We start from the raw sequence: 11,161 nt of genomic DNA on the forward strand, positions 1-11,161 counted from the left end.
TTTGCAGCTTCGTTTGCATAAATGTGCAATTTTTGTAGGGGTGATGTAGTGTATTGAGAAATTCAGAGACAGCTGCCAGGGCCATCTTGCAGGGAAGCTGTGCTCAAGTAGAAATGTAATTTAAATATTTCATTTCATTATCATAGATTACACTAGTAGTAAACTCACTTCTTTGGAATCAGCACTAATCCAATCCATGAAAATTCAATTGCCCCATCAGTCCTCTTAGTCTACACGTTTTGTAGCTTAAAGCAGAGAACTTCAACTTGGCAATGTAGATTGCCTGAAAGAACACTGGACTTTTTACTTAGAAGAATCCTAATCCCAAAACTTTAGATCACAGAATTCAATTTAATTAACTAAAGAATTGTATGTATTGATGTTTTCCAGCTACATTACCAGGCATGAATGCAAGTCAAGTGACATCTTTCATTTTCCACTAATCTTTTAAACAGCCATTTATTTGTTAAGTTGCTGCAATTAACTGTTGATTTTTACCTCACCTTGGGCTTTGCTTCAGATGCTGGTATCAACATTGAAACCAATGGTGCATGCTGGTGATTAAAGCTTTCTTTTTTACTCAAAAGAAAGCTCCCTTTTCTTACTAATGATTATGAATTTTTTTAATGAAAGTACCATTTCCAGAAATACGTGTACTGTTTGTTATTAGCTAAGATTGTAGACATTATTTGAATCACAAAAATATGGAGAAATATATTATGATTTCCCTGATATGGTAAAAACCATTGTTGCTATTATTATTGTTTGTGATGAATGGATTCCAGTGGTTTTTCCATTACCCATCCTCATCTGGTTTAGATATAATTTTAGCAAATTTCTTCTCGGAAATAACAATTTAACCCCAAAGGGTAATTCTGGTCAAAGGGAAATGATGTGAAGGTGATGATCTTTATATCTAGTTTCTTGTAGCTCAGACTGCATTAACGGCGTACCAACAGGGCATCAATGAATTAAATGCATGCACACTATACACATACTCATGCTAACTCTCACACATAAAACCAGTGGAAAAGACATATCTTTTGGGAATATTTTTCCTCTCTAAGCTAACTACAGGCAAATTTCTATCTTTCATTTTTAGAAGGGTTGAATGAGATACACCATCTTCTCCATTTTGGACCTTGACATTTCCATAAACCTCTTCTCATATAGGTTTGAATAGAGAACAGACTGATGGAGTCAATATTCAATCCTGAAAAGACCCTGGTGGGGGGACACAAGGAGACCTCAGAATCACCACGTAGTTAAATCGGTGTGCTTATCTTTCCTACTGTGATGGATCATACCCTTTTGGTCACAGGCCCTTTCCTTTCAGCTATGGAAAGCAAATTTTATCACTTTTATTAAAGATGGATCCTGTCCACACAATCATGACATTAATATCCAAGTGTAAAATGCACCTTGTCCCTCTGAGTTTGGCATCTATTCTGCTGACAGTGTTCATATTACATTTGGAAAGGATTTGCCATTGGCATTGTTTTAACTTCTGTTTTTTAATTACTTTTATTGCCACATAATTTTGAAATTTATGGACAATGTTTAAATGAGTTATAAATGGCTGGAATTATGAAGTAATAAAAATAAATGAAAGCTGCTTCCTACCTTAATGATTTTTAATGGGTTCTTAGAGATGAAAGAAAATAAGGATGTGCCACAAGCATTACAGCTTGGAAGGGGGTAACCTTTTTGCCATATAGTGCTATTTCCCCCCAAGTGAAAATGTAGAATACATCCTAGGAGGCTCAAGAGTCATGGCACTATGTTTGACTGGTATGGTCTTCACTGAGAGGGCTTAATCTACACAGGCACTCGTACTGATGAACAACATTCTTCTGAGAGTAGACAAGAATCGATGAAGGCTAGAGGCATAGAAGTATGTGTGAATTGGTCCCCAAAGATTCATGTGATGTTTCTTACTCTTGAGGACCTCATAATTTATCATGAAAAAGAAATACACATTTACAAAACCCAGAACAACATTAGTGGCACTGTCTTCTTAAGTTCTAGGGTCTTGGTAGAATAAAGTATTAAAGGGATTTAGAAACTAGAGAGATAGTTGTGGTCTAGAAAATGCTCTTAAGAAAGGTGAAACTCCGAAACTTGCTCTGGACTTGGAAATATTTAAGGGAAAGGAGGATGAGAGGAGATTTCAGATAGGAAATAAACTTGGAGAGATAAGAAAAAATGTGTCATATTGAAGAATAGTGTGGAGTTTTTTTATAAGTGAAGATGTGCTTAATGAATAGCAGGAGATTAGTGCTAATAAAAATAACAATATTTACTGAATGAGTTCTATGGCTCAAAGCAATGTGTTAAGTGCATTCCATGAATTATCTCATGTGATTTTTTTTTTCTTACTATCATCAATAACATTAGCTGACTTCACATTTATACTTGAGCATCTTGGCAGTAGGAACTAATTTAAATCTGAAAACATTCATTGATTTGATTTGGGCGAATTGCTATGAGATGGCAGAAAAGGCAAGAAAGCAGCTGAGAAATTACTCTGAAAATCTGGGTGTCTATGAATTAAACCATTCATGAAAAAAGTGAATTTATCCAATTGTGTGCTGATAAATATTTAGCAATTGGCTTTCTGTGGGGGGAAAAAGTCATGATTTGAGAATTTTGCTCCTACTGGGGTGTAAATAACAATGGCTGAATTCAGGCTGCTGGTGTAAGATCAACTGGCTCACAAAATTCCTGAAAACTTAACAATTGGCTCTTGCAAGTTGGTATAAATTGGCTTCAGCATACCACTAAATTAATTCTAGACACAGATAAACTGAAGAATGATGGAGATTTTGATGACTGGGCTATATGGAAAGAGAAGAGAATATTTCAGAAGTGGCATCCAGTTTTATAGCTTGAGGGAAAGAGATTCTGGGTGTCACTAACACATGGCGGGGCAGCACCAGCTGTGTCTAAACTGAGTATCAGTCTCATAGAGACGGTACTAGTAGCTCCTGCAGGCAAATGTTTATATGGTTTTCACTTGCTTAGAGGAGAAAGTTTTCTCCCTGGATGACTGAGGAATGAGCATGGTATTTGGGTTAATGATAGGATGGTGTGGTACAGCATTCTGTGTCCAGTAAAGTTTACCATGGAGTCATTAAAACCGAAGGCTGAGACTGACTGAGGACTGATTTTCACCAAGGATTTCTTTGAAACAGAACGTGAAAAAATCAACATTATTTATTTCTCCAGGTAGAAGATATGGCATAGAGCAGGAAAAGGGGCTTGCTTTCTATTTGTGACACTGTGAGGGTTTCAGAGACATGAAACATTTTCTGGAGACACTTAGAAATACCTGGGGAAATTGGAGAAACTCTCAACCACAATGAAGTCCTATCTCTTCAGGTATGAAGTGAAATTTGAATGTTAACCATGTAACTTTGTACCCAAAGATTTCTTAAGCCTGGAAAATGTAGATCAGGAAAAAAGGACCTGGGAAATTTAGGATGGGAGGAGATGAGCATAAAAGTAATCATATTATGTCTGAGATGGTAACCAAGAAAATATGTCTTGGTATGCAGTTAAAATAAAAGCCCAGGCGAGGTGTGGTGGGTCATGCCTATAATCCCAGCACTTTGGGAGGCCGAGGTGGGGGTATCACAAGGTCAGGAGTTTGAGACCAGCCTGGCCAACATGCTGAAACTCCATCTCTACTAAAAACACAAAATATTAGCTGGGCATGGGGGCAGGCGCCTATAATCTCAGATACTCGGGAGGCTGAGGCAGGAGAATTGCTTGAACTCAGGAGGCGGAGATTAGAGTGAACAGTGATCGTGCCATTGCACTCCAGCCTGGGCGACAGAGCAAGACTGCATCTCAAATAAATAAATTAAACAAACAAACAATAAAAGCCCAAAACTCTAATGAAAAGAGCAGAAATAAGGAGGAAAAATGGGAGTCATTAACTACAACTTTTGGCTAGGAGGGAGGATGAATAATACAAGTCAGGAAGGGTGAAGGAAGGAGATCATATTGCTTCTGTTGAAGACTTCAAGGAGAATATTACTGTAAGTGTAACTGATATATTTGCCAATACACAATCTTGGGTGTGTATCATCAATAAATTCATTTTCCCCATGGTGCCTTAGCAACAACCATTTCTGTGCCATCTCTTAGTTTACAGATCTCTGGGCTTCTAAACTCCTCCTCACTTATGAATATTATCAGACTTGTGCTGGGCAGCAGATATGCCAAGCTCGCACTCTCAATAGTCCATATGTCAAAACAGAATGCCTTGCCATTCACTGTCTGAAGACTTCACAGTACATTGTGTCTTCACTGATGTTTTGTTGGCAGGTGGTTTTTGTTGTGTTTGAGCCTCAGGAATGATTTAATTCACTTATTCCCTTGAAGGGAGTCCCATTAGCATTTTTTTCCTCCTTGTCTGAGTAGAACTCAGAGCAGAGAGGTTACATCTTCCTTCTTTTCTTTTCCTTTTATTAGTGGTTGAAGATCAGGGCAGAGCTCTTGCTAAATGCTCTAATCCCAAGCACTACTGGAAACCCACTTTCCTTTTTGCTTCTAGCTAGCCAAATTCCCAATGTTTGATTAGTAAATTTGACTTAAAATTTGTAATTCTTTTAGTCTTTTGCTACAAAGCAGACCGTAAGACACACACTCACATGCCCACGCATGCGCGCGCGCACACACCCACCCCCCCCACCCACCCCCCCCCACACACACATACGCATACACAGAGTTCCAGCTGAAATGGCTAGACTCCCAAGTGTTGTATAAAGATTAGGGTGAAAAGTAGCAGTTTCAGGTTCCTGGCCCATTCACAAAGGAAAATATTATCTAGAAAATATTCCCTCTATTGCTCTTACCCCTGAAACTCAGGGCCTTAGGCCACTGAATTCAGGTTTTAAAATTTAAATTATAGAGATTGATATATACAATTTTAACCTGCAGACATTTGGTATGTAGATTTGTTACTTTAATACCTTCACACTTTATTATCTTCAATTAAAAAAAAATTTTGCTTGCATTTATGTTAAACTTTATAGCTCTTGTTTAAAGAAAATACATTTTCGTTGCGCATATTGGTACTTCTTTCTAAAGATTTTAAATTCTGCTCAATTTCCCAGCTCCATTCCAAACCATGAGAATGATCTCAATTTGTACTTTATGAATTAGTGGTTCACTTCTTCCTTCTTTCAGATCTCACGCTTTTAAATTCATGATTTTTATTTTTTATTTTTTGCTTATTTCTTTCTTTATATACTTCTTTTTTATTTCTGAAACTGACTCTTGCTTTCTATGCTTACCTAGATCACCTGGATTTTCTTTATTTCATGTTTTTTCATCTTTCCCACTCAGCTGCCTTCTTTTTTTCAGGGTATCATTGATGAAAAGAGTCAAACTCTATAAAATATTTGAAGAGATTTATTCTGAGTCAAATATGAATGACCATGGCCTGTGACACAGCCCTCAGGAGGTCCTGAGAATATGTGCCCAATGTGGTTGGGATACCGCTTGGTTTTATATATTTTAGGAAGGCATGAGACATCAATCAAATACATTTAAGAAATACATTGGTTTGGTTTAGGAAGCCAGGACAACTCAAAGCGGGGCTGCGGGGAGGCAGGCTTCCAGGCTGTAGGTAAATTTAAGCATTTTCTGGTTGACAACTGGTTGAGTTTGCCCAAAGACCTGGATCAATAGAAAGGAATGTTCAGGTTAAAGATAAAGGATTGTGGAGAATAAGTTTTATTGTGCAGAGGAAGTTCTTAGATAGCAGACTTTAGAGAGAGCAGGTTGTAAATTGTTTTTTATTGGGCTTAAAAGGGTGCTTGGCTCTTAGTTGATTATCTCCTAGGTCTGGGAAGGAAGGAAGGAAAACAGAGGAAAGAGGATTCTCTATATAATGTGGATTTTTCTCACAAGAGATTTTGCAGGGCAATTTCAAGATATGGCAAAGAGGCCGGGCGCGGTGGCTCAAGCCTGTAATCCCAGCACTTTGGGAGGCCGAGACGGGCGGATCACGAGGTCAGGAGATCGAGAGACGATCCCGGCTAACACGGTGAAACCCCGTCTCTACTAAAAAATACAAAAAAATAGCCGGGCGAGGTGGCGGGCGCCTGTAGTCCGAGCTACTCGGGAGGCTGAGGCAGGAGAATGGCGTAAACCCGGGAGGCGGAGCTTGCAGTGAGCTGAGATCCGGCCACTGCACTCCAGCCTGGGTGACAGAGCAAGACTCCATCTCAAAAAAAAAAAAAAAGATATGGCAAAGAAATATATTTTGGGATTAAGTATTTTTTTTCCTTTTTTCATAATGTTATGCCAGAGTCAGATTGAAAAGTAAGTCACAATATATAGGGTCAAATAAAATCCATCTAAGATACACACCCACATGCACACGCAAACACACACACACACAGTTCCAGCTGAAATGGCTAGACTCACAAGTGTTGTATAAAGATTATGGTGAAAAGAATGAGAATTTATCGTTTGTAGTAGTATATGACTCCATAGACTCCTTAGGTAGGAATTTGGGTGACATAAAAAATCGGACCTTAGTCATCAGTATAAACATCCTCAGATCTTTCCCATCTGCAGAGATATCTTTTCCTGTTCATGTCAACACTTTGCATATTTGTCCATTTCTTTTTCTTTACCCTTAAGCCCAATTCTTTGTAAGAATAGTCTGCACAGCTTCATTGTCATTAGTTTTCTATTTTTCTCTAATTCTTCAATTTTTTTACAATTTGTTTTCTGTTCCCATTATATCACCAAAAAATGCCCTTTTGGAGATTATAATAAGTTTCTAGTAACCAGTCAATATCCTTGCTTGTCTTGGTTTTGTTGATTTCTAGAACTGTAGGATTTGACATTATTAGCAGTCCTAATTCCCCCTGAAATTATTTTCCCACTGTCTTCTGCAAATCAGTTCTATTTTGGCTACATTTTTACTTCTCTGATCTTGACTTCTTAGACCTCTTCCTCCAGCTCCATCATTCTGAAACTTTATTTTATTTTTAATTGAGAAATAATAATCATACTTACAGGGCACAATGTGATATTCTGATATATGCATAAATCCCTCATATTATTTCACTGGGCTCTGTTCTTTACCTCCTTTTCCCTCTCTGTTTCATTTAAACAAATGCTTCGTTTAGCTAAATTAATACTTACTGAGCACTTATTGCCTGCAAATAATTGGATGCTAAGCATGCCTTAGGGTGCCTCCTCTGTGGTCCTGTTCGGAGAGATTGAAGTGTCATCTTGCTCAAAGAGACCTCTATGACCTTTGATTATATGTAAAATTTCCATCATTCTTTACAGCTTTTGGCTTAGGAATTTATGATCCTTGTTAAAATGCAAAAAATGTTCTTCAGTAGGCTTCACACATTAAGTCAACTACACCTTAAGTCAAAATAGAAAAAATAGTCAAATTATCTAACAGAACACAGACCCAGAGGTGTAAAATACAGGAAAGGTACATTTTAATGAGGTAAGCGAGAGGAATGGGGGAATATTAGGTAATATGAAGCACTCCCTGGAAAAAGTAAACCTGTGGTTTGCCCCCATGGGTTTTATATGCAAAATTTCCAAGGGCTGACTGTGGAAATGTGTAAATTAGAAAACCAGAAAATAAAATTATAAGAAAATTCCCATGACTAAATAAGCTCAGAATTTTGAAAACAAGAGTTCTTTGCAGAGTGTATATTCCTGCCACAGTTTCATTTTTTTTTTTTCCTGTATACTCTCACAGTTCTCAGTAAATGAATTTGAATCACAAGAGATCAGCTTCCCAGAGGTGCTTTGTCTAATTAAGAACGCTAATAGTAAAAAAAAAAAAAATCTCCATTAAAGCCTTTACTCTGGGAAAGCCATTAGGATGCTACTAGAGTGACAGCAGGTTTTCTTCCAAGTTGAAGTGCTTCCTTTTACTCAAGTTCAATGATTATTAATGAATATTCTTTTATACCAGGTAGTCCTAGTGGACATTTCCAGGGTGAACCATAAGATACCCTGTAATGATAGATGATCCTCTAGTTTAACATAGAAGGTGTTTTTGACTACTAATGAAAAAATGAAACAAATTCAGCTTCCTGGCACTTCTAATAAAATGTTACTATTTTTACAATAGTAATGCTTTAATATTTCAATATGGTCTGAAATGTGACCTTGAAATATATTTTTAACAAATTTGTGGATCTTAAAAAAAAAATTAGAGGGCAATGGTAACAGAAACTCAGTGTTTTAGAGTATTAATTGAAAACTACCAGTTATATGATTTTTTTTTTCATTTTAAACATGTTCTGTTCATACTGTTTTTAACATAGATTCAGTGGGGATTGACTCACTTAGAAATTCTTTATTATGTGGGGTTTTCTTACTCTAATATTTATGTAGGAATTTTAAGCCTATGTATCTTGGTATTTCCCGGCTTGACTATGTGCATATGAAATTTAACAGAACCTATTATCAAAGTGACAATAATTCTATCTTCTGCTTTCTATATTTAAGGAGAATAATGCATTTAGAGAATATTAATAAGTGAACAGTGTTCCTGCACAGTCACAGGTCATTGATTATTTAAGGGCTACTTTTGTAAGTATTTTTAAAGAACAAATGTTTTAGCAATGCCACTAAAACCAGTAAGGATTAGTTTGCATATAATGCAATTTATGGCATATAGTTATCGAATGACCACAACTATTATTTGTGTACCTTTTCCATCACAACGTCTTCATCCTGCCGTCCTCCAGTGCCCAGAACTTCCTAGTGTAAACTGGGTGGCCTCCCTCCTCCTGGTTTTCTCACTTTCTGTCTCAAATTTACTTTTTTTTTTTTTTTCCTAAGGGTTCTGAATCTGATTTATTAGCACAGAAATAAGGTTTAGATTATATTACAAAAAGAGCTCAAACTGTTCATATACAGCAACTGGGCTTGCTAGGGAATAGAAGAGGGAATTCTTCAGAGTACTGTACAAGGACACAAAGACTCCTCATCCTAAACAAAGTATTAAGGTAGGTAGACAAGTTTCTTGCGAGACAGAAAACAGAGAACTCCGCAGTCACTATAACACATCCCTTAAGGAATAGGCATGTATTTGTAGGAAGCAAACAAAGCTTTCCATAGAGAAACCACCTTCAGGTGATGATTAAGTGCACTTGGGTTTCGTTTCTGCATCTGTCACTGGGTGAATGAAGATACCATCTTCAGGATGTTCCGTGTCATCCATTTTATAATATATGATGATGCTATTGCAAGCATAGTCCTATCATTACTGAAGGCAAGTGATGTGATGCTCATGGCGTACCGATGCAACTGGCACAGTTGCTTTTTGTTAAATGGATTCCAAGTATTTACAAAGCCATCAGAACCACCTATGGCAAATGTATTACGGATATTCTGGAAAGAAATGGCATTAACTGGGTAAACCTGCTCAATATTATTTTCTTTTAGTCTGTGACATTTGAAGGCATATTTCCTCTGTACCTCAGGGCTTGGGCCAAGTATTCAACTGCCACTCTGCCTTCAATAGAGCTTAATACATAACCCTGCTTGTTTGGAGATGCTTGTATGCAGCAAGTCTGGTATTTCAGGCTGGACTCCCTGCTCTGCTGCACATAACCCATGTTCCATAAGCCCCACACCAACACTCTGAGGCCCAGTGTTCTCACAGTCAGCCGGTCTCCAGACACTGAGAAGGTATATGCCTTTTTAGGCTGAGAGAAGGTCCTGGCGTTACCACGATTTCTGGGATCCCACAATTTAACTGTCTGATCCCAACTTCCAGTAACCACCACATTCACTTCTGGACAGTATTCGACACATCTGATGGGGACATCATGGGTCCCAACAAGATTTTCTTGATCAGTGTTCAAATAATGCATTTTCAATTGATGATCTAGTCCTCCTCTCCAGGCCTGCGCTGGATTGTAGAAGGCTCAGTCCAGGACGGCACCAGTGTGTTGGTATCTGAGCACATGGACCTGAGAGCGGGAGCCATTACCTGAGCACGTGTCCCGCACATTGTAGGGGAGTACTGACGTGTCCCAGGAGAAGACAAGCAGGAACTGGGAGGTGTTGGGGCTGAACTTCTCCGAGGAGATGACATCCTCTGGTGGCTAGGTCAGCTTGACCTCATTAGAACGGGTCATCCCCTGTGATCTGCCCTGCCAGCTGATGGCCCGGGAAGTCCCTGGAGAGTCTGCTCCCGCAAGCAGTTCCCTCACCTCACTCGTGTTGTCTTCATCGTCGTTGTCGCCTCCCCAATTCCGCCTCCCCGCTCCGCCTCCCCGTTCCGCCCTCAAAAGATAGATTAATAAGAGTAAAGCATAACAAATTTGTTTATTCAAAGTTTTACATGACAGAGGAGTCTCCAGAAATGAAGACCCAAAGCCCCAGGGAACACTATTTTTATACTTGGGTTCTACAGCCATGTAGAAATGGGATTGGACAGAAGGAGTAGGATCTAATAGTAGTAGACTGAGTGGGGAGACCCAGCAAGGCCTGTCCAGATTCTTTTTGGTCTGTGTGTGTGGCATTTCTTCCTCCTGGCTGTGAGTATATGAAGGTCTTCAAGAGAGAAATATGGGAGAAGGAAGAGAGTGACCGTTTTAGGTTTTATGACTTTCTTTGGGGAAGAAGGGTTCTAGTTTCTATGATCTGCTATGGGGAAGAAGAATTCTGGTTTCCGAGGCTCAGCTCAGGGGCGAATGAGGCAGGAGACAAGAGGGCAGGAGAAGGTCATAGATCTTGCTTCTGAGGTCTTCTAGTCTTAATTCAAAGTACTTAGCATGCCAGGGTGCTATGCTTTGGGGTATTGTTTTCTGGGCCCCGATACCATTACCACTGTCAAAATAATGAACAGTGCTGCTCTCAAAAGCTTCTCTCATGCTCCTTTGCAATTTAACTCTTTCTCATGCCTCCTGGTCACTCTGGTCATCCCTCCACACAACCAACCAGTCACTGATATTTGAAAAGCTAAGAATTGGGCCAGGCGCGGTGGCTCATGTCTATAATCCCAGCACTTTGGGAGGTCAAGGCAGGTGAATCACTTGTGGTCAGGAGTTTGAGACCAGCCTGGCCAACATGGTGAAACCCCATCTCTACTAAAAATACAAAATTAGCCGGACATGATGGTGCACCCCTGTAATCCCAGCTATTTAGG

At 38.9% G+C, this 11,161-nt stretch overlaps 1 pseudogene; it reads right to left on the reverse strand.

The window, feature by feature from the left end:
- Positions 1-9,145: 9,145 nt before the first annotated feature.
- Positions 9,146-10,148, reverse strand: LOC701333 (mitotic checkpoint protein BUB3 pseudogene; annotated as a pseudogene).
- Between the last annotated feature and the right edge of the window lie 1,013 nt (positions 10,149-11,161).

The sequence above is a fragment of the Macaca mulatta genome, chromosome 3 (assembly GCF_049350105.2).
Source record: "Macaca mulatta isolate MMU2019108-1 chromosome 3, T2T-MMU8v2.0, whole genome shotgun sequence".
Lineage (NCBI taxonomy): Eukaryota > Metazoa > Chordata > Mammalia > Primates > Cercopithecidae > Macaca > Macaca mulatta.